We start from the raw sequence: 9,095 nt of genomic DNA on the forward strand, positions 1-9,095 counted from the left end.
CGAACTCATTACGCTGGCAACAACTGACTACCTCTTAAACCCCAAAGTCGTCGGGTCAATCAGGGGACCCTGAATCCTTCCTGAAGGTGAAAATATGATTTTCCTTTTAGGATGGATGCGGATAAAGCATTTTTGAAAGACAACCTGAAACGTCACACTGACTGCAACACAGGATGTGGTCAGATTAGAAGACCCTATCTCCACTACTGATGCATCACCAGGTGGGTGAATATTCAGCTGTTAACTGCATGTTCCTAGGGGGTGATGCCCTTGCTCCAGGACAAGGTTGAGGGCAGACGTAGCCAGAAGTCACCTCCACGCAAGGCCAGAGCCAATATGAAATATGAAATGACAGAAAGTAGTTTAGGGATCCTAGAACCTGAAAAGAACTTAAAGAAGAGAAACTGAGGTTTACGGAAGTTAAATCACCTTCCAAGGTGACACAGCTGGTTGGAAGCATCGACAAGGCCAAATTCCCACTGAGAGCTCTTTCATGATTTCAGAAGGCAATAGGGAATCGGATCATTATATAGGCCTTAAAGTTAATGAACTAAAAAAGGTCTTGAGAAGATTGAAGAAGAAAAAAAAAAAGGCACCAGGGATTAGAAGGGGAAGATGGCTCAGATTGATAAAGTTGCATCGAACTTGGTTGACCCTTAGCATGAGGAGGTTCAGGGAGCAGGTGAGTAATTCCCTGAAGTCAAGAGCGATGGATCCCTCTGGGGGATTCAACTTAGAATCAGAGACTGGAAACCCGGGTCAGGGACCCCGTCCAGATAAAGCAGACAGGTCAAGAACTCCTAAGGCATTCATCTCTGCAGTATTCAATTTTCAGACACCAGTGGGCTTTTGCCTGGGGTTTCCACCTGGCTTAACCCGGGGTTTCTCAACCTCAGCTCTACTGATATTTTGGCTCAGATAATTCTCCTGTGTGTTGGAGAAGTTTAGCAGCATCCTTGGCCTCTGCCAAGAGATGCCAGTAGCATGTCCCCCTGCCCTCCCCGCCCCAAGTTGTGGCCACCAAAAATGTCTACAGACAATGCTAAATGTCTCCGGTGTGTGCGTGTGTGTGTGAAAATTGCCCCTGGTTGAGAACCACTGGTTTAAATGAATTAGATAAGGCAAACTCCTGTGGGCAGTATTTCCTGGTAGATGAAAGAAACGTGCCACGTCATACCGAGGGGCCAAGTGGCACAGAAAAGAAGTCCCTGTTCCCGGGGAGAGTGATGGAGGAAACACAGAGGAGTGAGAGGTTTACGGCGCGAGAAAATACGGGTGCGTTCTTTAAGCAAGATGCAGGGAGACAGTGCCTGGTGAGTGAGGCTGGCCCAGAGGGGCGAGGAAGAAGGGCATTGCAGGACTTTGCTAGCAGGTCTTCCGTGGCCCCCTCTGCCTTCTGGCTGGAGCACAAGGTCCTGGCAGGAGTCTGACTCCTCTAGAACACAGTCACAGACCAGTGTCCCAGGCTCATTGACCTTGTCCAGCCCTTGGCAGCCGCGAGCGCGGAGGCCTGCTTCCCTGCATGTATGAAAGCCCTTCCCCTCCATCAGACCTCTCTCCCTTTCTGTCCCATCTTCCAGATCCATCCCAAGTGGACTCCTCTCCTCCTACAGCCTTTCTCGAGATCCCTGCCTGGAAGTGACCCCTCCCTTTCCAAGCCCCAGATCATTCATATACTGCGTGGAGTTAGGATGTTTCTCCTGTCTTTTCACGTGGTCCCTGCTCACAGGCAGTGAATGCCCTGGAGGGCCAAAGACCAGAGAAGAAACTCAACACAAGCTGCTTGAAGGCGACGGTAGGAGGAAGAAAGCAGGAAATCATTGCAAGCAGGGTGGGCATGGACGACGGGGGACAAGGCACTCACAGACTGTATCACCATGGGGTTCTTTTCAAGGACGGACTGGGGCTTTCTGGCCTTGGCTGAGGACCAGCCAACAGTCTGAGCTCTCCTCCTGGACATGGCAGCCATGGGGCAACCTCATGGACTATTCAGGAAAGTGAGAAAGATGGAGTCTATGGGGGATGCGAGGTCAGGCAGTCAGGATACAGTTCCGAGGGTGTTAAAATCCACACCCAGTGATCCTGGCCCTCTGGCTGTGTCCAGGGCACGAGAGCAAGCGTGTCAATATTTGTCCTGAAGCTAGTGTCGTGGAGTTGGATGAGACCTCAGACACCAACTGACCCTTGGCCCCCACACGTCAGGAGGGCAACTCGTCCTCAGAGGAGACAGCTTGCTCTGGTCACCAAGTGGGAGGGTGGCAGAGCCTTGAACAACTGGACATTGGACCACCCTGCCCAGAGCACTTCTTTCTTCCCTGCTGCTGCCTCTGGAGGGGACTTCAGAGACAGAAGGCACTTGGTGCTCGTTTCTGAGCCCCCTGTCCAGGGCCCGAGACCCACAGATTGACCCTCTGGGCCCACAGGCTGGATTCCTTGATAGGAAAGCTCTCAAGGGCTGAATAAGAATCGCGCAGGCGGCCAGCTACTCTGACATAGCACCTCTTCCGGAACACAACTGCGAGGCTAAGACCCAAAAAGCCCTTAGTACAGTGCCTGGTTCACAGTAGGCAGTTTTTACTGTAAATTGTGATTTCTTTGGAGGAGAAGCCCACAGAACCAAGCAAAAAATAAGTGGATGTGAGGAGGGAGGTGTGGGCCCAGGTCCTACAAACTCCCAAACCTGTACCTTGCAAAAAAGTGTGATTTGGAGTACGGGGCAAGGGGGCAAGGGGTCGGGTGGGTGGGTGCAAGTGTAACTCTACAAATTAAATAAATTCGAACATTTTTGACCGGAGATCGCCCGGTGAGCACACCTGGGGTGAGAAATCTAATTAATCTGCACCCAGAGTGGTGCAGGTAGGGCCACGAGGAGAGGGACGGTGACATCGGGGGTTTGTCCACCACACTGGACCAGCACGGCACTCCCTCCGTCCTTGCAGTTTCCCACACCCCCGCTTTCGGGCCCCTCACCATCCGTCTGGGTCTCCGGACGCGCTAGGGGGACGCAGCCCCGCGCTCGGCTGCGGACGCGCGGGACGTCCAGGCTGCCCTCGGGGCGGCTCGGGCTGAACACCGCCGTGTGCACCTCCACGGTGGGGCGCGGAGGCGCTGCAAAGCAGGGTCTCCGCGGGGCGGCGCGCCTCTTCCTCCTCTTCGGGCCGCGGCTGCACGACGATTCCGACGAGCGCGGCGAGCGGCTGGCGATCCCGCGCGTGCACCTGCTGCAGGAGCAGCGGCAGCCGCCGCAGGTTGGAGCGCAGCGGCCGACGCGCAGCACAGCGCCAGGAGCGGCGGCGCGCCCGGCTCCCGCGCCTCCGGCGGCTGGCAAGGCTCCCGGCGTCCCGGCGCCGGCTCCTCCACCGCCTCGGAACCACAGGTCCCGGCCAGAGCCCGAGCCGTCACGCGCTCGCACGGGTCCGCAGTCTTGCACCTGTGGCGTGGCCTCTCCTGGGTGGGGCGCTTGCACTTGGCGGCGGGGCAGTCGGCGGGCGTCCACAAGCTGTCGCCCGAGCGCTTGGGCCGCCGCGCGGCGCAGTTGCTGGAGCTGCTGTGCCCGCTCGTGGCTCGGGTGGACGAGGGCCGGGAGGACCGATGGGCAGGGGCCTGCTCCGGAATGTCCTGCAGGGTCAGGCAGCACTGGTCGCTCTTCCAAAGCTCGCCCAACAGCAGTATCAGGCGGTGGCCCTCGACGCACTGGGCCGCAGCCCGCTGCGGTGACTCATCCGTCCCGTCGTGCGGGGCCCTGGAGGGCCCGTCCCCAGGCTCCGTGTCCAGTCCGGCTCTCTTGCCCCTCCGGGCCCGGGCCTCTGTTGGTCACGGGCCAAGCTGCCCTTCCCCGGAGCAGGCCACAATACCCCGGGGTCCTGCCTCTCCCTGTCCTGACCAAAGGCCTGCGCTCTCTACTTTTTGGACATCTTTCAACACAGGGAAATTGCTGTTGCTGGCTGCTCTAACGCCAGCTGTGTTTAGTTTCTCTGTCACTTCCTATGACTTCGGTGTCAAAAGGGCAAAAGCCTTTACCTCGCGGATGCACCATTATGCCCCAGCCTCCAAGTAAAACAGCTTTTTGTGCACCTGGTGGACGTTTAAAAAGCAGTGGACCCGGGTGCTCACTGCATCTGCGATATTTGAAAAACAGTGAGGAACAAAGAGGCTGGTTCTAGACGGCTGAGCCTGGGAGGCGCGCCCTACGGTGGCTGGGCCCAGCTGCTCTCTGGATGAACTGGGAGCCAGGGTCCCGGTCCAAGCCTGAACTACTGGGGCTGCAGGAGATGGTTTGGGGTCCGCTTCCATCCAGTCTTCTATGTGTATGTATTAGAAAAATCTAGCCTTTCCCCCCTGTATTTCTCCTTTGCTACTCACACCAAACCGCGTTCTGACACTTCTGGTCACCAAAACATGTTTTTGTTTTTGTTTTTTTGTTTTCCCTACACTGAGCAATTCTGTGACACCAGCTGGGAGTCCTACAATTTAACTCAGTTCTTTTTTTTATTTTTTCAATGTTTACTTCTTTTGAAAGAGAGAGAGGGAGCGTGAGCGCATGAGTTGGGGAGGGGCAGAGAGAGAGGGAGACGGAACTTTATGCTGACAGCAGTGAACCCCATGTGGGGCTGGAACTTAGCAACCGTGACATCGTGACCTGAGCTGAGCCACCCAGGCGCCCCAATTTAAGTAAATTCTGACGCTATCTTCCTGGAGATGCTATCAGATCCCATAGATTAATTCCACGAGACTGCCCCCACCTCCAGCTGCCAGTCGTTACCTGTGCTTCTGACCAGTTGGCTGTAAATCTGAGTTTCCCACTGTCCCCTCCTCTGGTGTGATTGATTTGTTAGAATGGCTCAGAGAACTCGGGAAAACAGTTTACTCAATGTTGACCAGTTTATTATAAAAGGATTTGATATAAGACACAGATGAGTATCTAGAGGGAAGGGATGTGAAGGGCAAGGGGCGTGGGAAGGGGCACGGAGCCTCCCTGCCACTTCGGGGCACACCGCTCTCCCTGAACTCCCACGTGTTTCTCAACCTGAAAGTTCTCTAAACCCCAACCCTATTGGGATTTCATGTAGGCACGATCAATGATGAACTCTACCCCTAGCCCTTTTCCCTCTCTGGAGGTGAAAAATCTGGAAATCCCAAGCTTTTAATCATGACTTGGTCTTTCTGGTGGCCTGCCTCCTTCCAGGAGCCTACCCAGAGTCACTCCATTAGGACAAAAGCCACTCCTATTACCTAGGAAATTCCAAGGGATTTAGGAGCTCAGTGTCAGGGACAGGGTCAATGACCAAATGTTAGAACAAAAAAATGCTCTTAGTGCCCTTATGACTTAAGACATCGCAAGGGTTTCAGGAACTGGAGGCAGAGACCAATATGATCTCACAGGGCATCAGAGGCTTGTCAAAGTGCCAGAAAAATCTTTAGCAAAACCAAAACAAAAAGCATAAAACCTCCTTCCCTGCCCTGGGGAGGTGGGACAAAGGCAGTCAAGATGGCCACAGTGACTAGAGTTCAATGGTGGGGAAGATTTTTCCCTTTGCTGATTTTTTTTTTTTTTAAATAAATGAGCTTTGGGTGGCTTAGTCAGTGAGCGTCCGACTCTTTAAAAAGTGTTTTATTTATTTTTGAGAGAGAGAGAGAGAGAGAGGGAATGATTGGGGGAAGGGCAGAGAGAGAGAGGGAGACACAGAATCTGAAACAGGTTCCAGGCTCCAAGCTGTCATCACAGAGCCCGACATGGGGCTCGAACCCATAGACCACAAAGATCATGACCTGAGCTGAAGGCGCCCCTGAGTGTCCAACTCTTGATTTCGGCTCAGGTCACAATCCCAGGGTCGTGGGATCAAGCTCCATTTCAGGCTCTGTGCTGAGCGTGGAGCCTACTTGAGATTCTCTCTTTCTCTCTCTCTGCCCCTCTCCCCTGCTGGCGTGCACGATCTCTCTCTCTCTAAAATGAATTAGACGAGGGGCACCTGGGTGGCTCAGTCGCTTGAGCGTCCGACTTCGGCTCAGGTCATGATCTCACAGCTTGTGAGTTCGAGCCCCGCGTCGGTCTCTGTGCTGACGGCTGGGAGCCTGGAGCCTACTTCGGATCCTGTGTCCCTCTCTCGCTCTGCTCCTCTCCTGCTCATGCTCTGTTTGTCTCTCTCTCAAGAATGAATAAAACATTAAAAAAATTAAATGAAAAAAATGTTTAAATGAGCTTTTTTAGGTTGTTTAGAATTATTTAAAAAAAAAATTTTTTTTTTTCAACGTTTATTTATTTTTGGGACAGAGAGAGACAGAGCTTGAACGGGGGAGGGGCAGAGAGAGAGGGAGACACAGAATCGGAAACAGGCTCCAGGCTCTGAGCCATCAGCCCAGAGCCCGACGCGGGGCTCGAACTCACAGACCGTGAGATCGTGACCTGGCTGAAGTCGGATGCTTAACCGACTGCGCCACCCAGGCGCCCCAGAATTATTTTTAAAAATATGTAAGTTGAAGACTCTGAAAAGCAACCTGTCAACCAGAAAACCCCAGCTGGAATCCTGCCGAAAGCTGCAGGACCCCTCAGGCCTGGGAACTGGGGAAGACCAGGTAATGGCAGAAGACCCCCACAGCTTTGCGGAAGCAGGATGGACATTGTCGGGGTCCTGGTTTTTCAGCCTTGGACCAGACACTCAGCTCACCTTCCATCTGGACAGTGTTGGTAAGAACATCTCCAGCCCCTTCCCTTCCCCTCAGCAAATGGAAAAGGTCAGAATTAGGGACTCAAGGGTGACCCTTCCCTAGGGTGCTGGGCCGCTGTATTATAAATCGATGCGAGTTTCTTCCAGGATGCGTCATACCTGTCGCCGTGCCACCCGGGTGTCTGCTATTGCACAGGTTAACCTGAGTGCGTGAATCTTAAAAAAAAATTTTTTTTAATGTTTATTTTTGAGATTGAGAAGACAGTGAGAGCGGGTGACGGTCAGAGAGAGAGAGAGAGAGAGACAGACAGACAGACAGAATCTGAAGCAGGATCCCAGCTCTGGGCTGAGCACGGGAGTCTTAGGATTTGGATCACGCTGCGAGGGAGGAGGCCCTTACCTGGGCCAGGACTTGACTCGCCCTTTCTAAACCTGCTTTTATCAAGTCCCGAACTGGGGAGTACCAGTTAGGAAGGGCTAGAGTTGAACTGAACTGTCAGGAGGGTAGGGTGCTTCGCTCTCCTGCTCTGTCCCCCACGCCTGGGGGCAAAGGCAGCCCCAGGCTGCAGGGGTGGGGCCCAATGTTTTGTTTCCCGACATCAGTTCAAAGAGTCAGACAGAGGTGTCAGAGGACCTTTGCATTCACCTGTCTGACACGGAGTACTGCCCTTCAGCGCAAGGTTAAGACTCAAGGGCCACTGCCAAAGGGTCCCACCTAGGCCACATCCCTGGGCAGAGAGAAGACACAGCATGGAGAGAGGAGCAGGGAGGTGGCAGGACTCTGTGTGACCTTAGAGAGTAGGAGGATGAGGCCGGAGCCCAGCCATCCCTAACAGCCCTTCTTGGGGCCTTTCTTCTTCCCCCCGGGAGGGAGAGATCTGGCAGGAAGTGGCACTAAAAGCAGGGGCTGTATGTGCTAGTGTTAAAAAGTGGATTCTAAGACTCCTGAGCAGACGCTCTGAAGGGAGGCAGAATATATGACCCCAAATGCATTACTTGGGCATGTGGATTATTTTGAGCTGAAGGCAGTCAAGACTCAAAGACTCAGGAAAAGCTTTTTACCTCTCTTAACTGCCTAAAAGAATTTACATGGGGGTCCGGTGCAGAAAGGGAGATATTACCAGAGATAATTTATCTGATAGACTTACCCACATGGTGAGCTCAACATCTGATTACTAAACGTCTGCTCTTCTCATCGTCCTGTGAAGTGTCTTCCTCCCCTTTGGAGACCCAGGGCCCCTGCCCCTTTTCTTAGCTCACGATGGCACATAAGCCTCAATTGCCCGACTGCCTTTGAGTCTCATGTTTTTATGGGGCTCCCGTGTGTACAGAATTAAATGTTTTTCTCCTGTTAATCTGTTGCACGTCAGTTTAATTCCTAGACCACCTAAAGAACCCAGAAGGGAAGGAGGGAAAAAGTTTCCTCCTCAACAACTTTGAACTCCTTCATGACTCATCTAGAAGTTGATGTAACAAATAGATCCAAGGATATATTGGCTTAGAAATGACATTTATTTCTACGGAGCTCAGTGATCTAGAGGTGGTGGAGAGGCTCTCTGTCCCTTCAAGAGGCGGCTTCCTTTCCTGCCTCTAGGACAGCTGGCCCGGGACCCTTCATCTCCCGGACAGTGAGACATACAAAGACAGGAGGGAGAGGAAGGAAGCATCCTTTCTAGGGCATGATTAGAAAGTTGGGTGAATCATTTCTACTCCTATGCCATTGGCCAGAATTAGCTGTGTGACCATGTTGGTGGCAGGAAAGGCTGGGAGATGTGGCCTCTGCTTGAGTGGCCAGGCACCCAGTTAACCCTTCTATTACAAAAAGGAAGAAAGGGTGAGAAGATATTGAGGGACATTTAACAGACTCTCCTTTGCGTCTGGTAATAATTGCCCCCATTGACCGAGGTCCTTCCATGTGCTGGGTATAAACATATGTCATCTTTACTGCGAATCGGCAATGGATAGGGCACTGTCTCCAAGTTATAGATGCAGAAACCAAGGTTCAGAGGGATTAAGTAACTTGGAGAAATTCAACTAGCTAGTGAGTTAGGTCTGGAATCTAAACCCAGACTGGACGGGCTGCAAATTGTAGGTACCTTCCAGGACCTAGTGAGTCCCATGGCATCCTGAGGCTGAGGTGGGGCTAACCGTCTGTCCTACTGGCTTCTGGAGGCTAATCTTGACTGATATAGGGTGGGGAGATAGGGAGGGAAGGGGAAGGCTGGTTGAGGAAGGGGGAGAGGAGATTACCCGGAAAAAACCCCTTCCTCTACTTATTTTAGGCTCTCAGGTTATAAAGCCTTCTGGGTACACAGTTTTAAGGGCACAGTGAGAAAAGGTTGGAAATTTCTGTTCTAACCAAATGATTAACCCTTTCTTCCTTCCTTTGAAGGTGGCAGTTTTCTTTCCTTTTTTTTTTTTCTTTAAGAC

This window comes from Lynx rufus, unplaced genomic scaffold (genome assembly GCF_022079265.1).
Source record: "Lynx rufus isolate CCGP_SWC_20201006 ecotype Redwood Valley unplaced genomic scaffold, mLynRuf1.p SCAF_2, whole genome shotgun sequence".
NCBI lineage: Eukaryota > Metazoa > Chordata > Mammalia > Carnivora > Felidae > Lynx > Lynx rufus.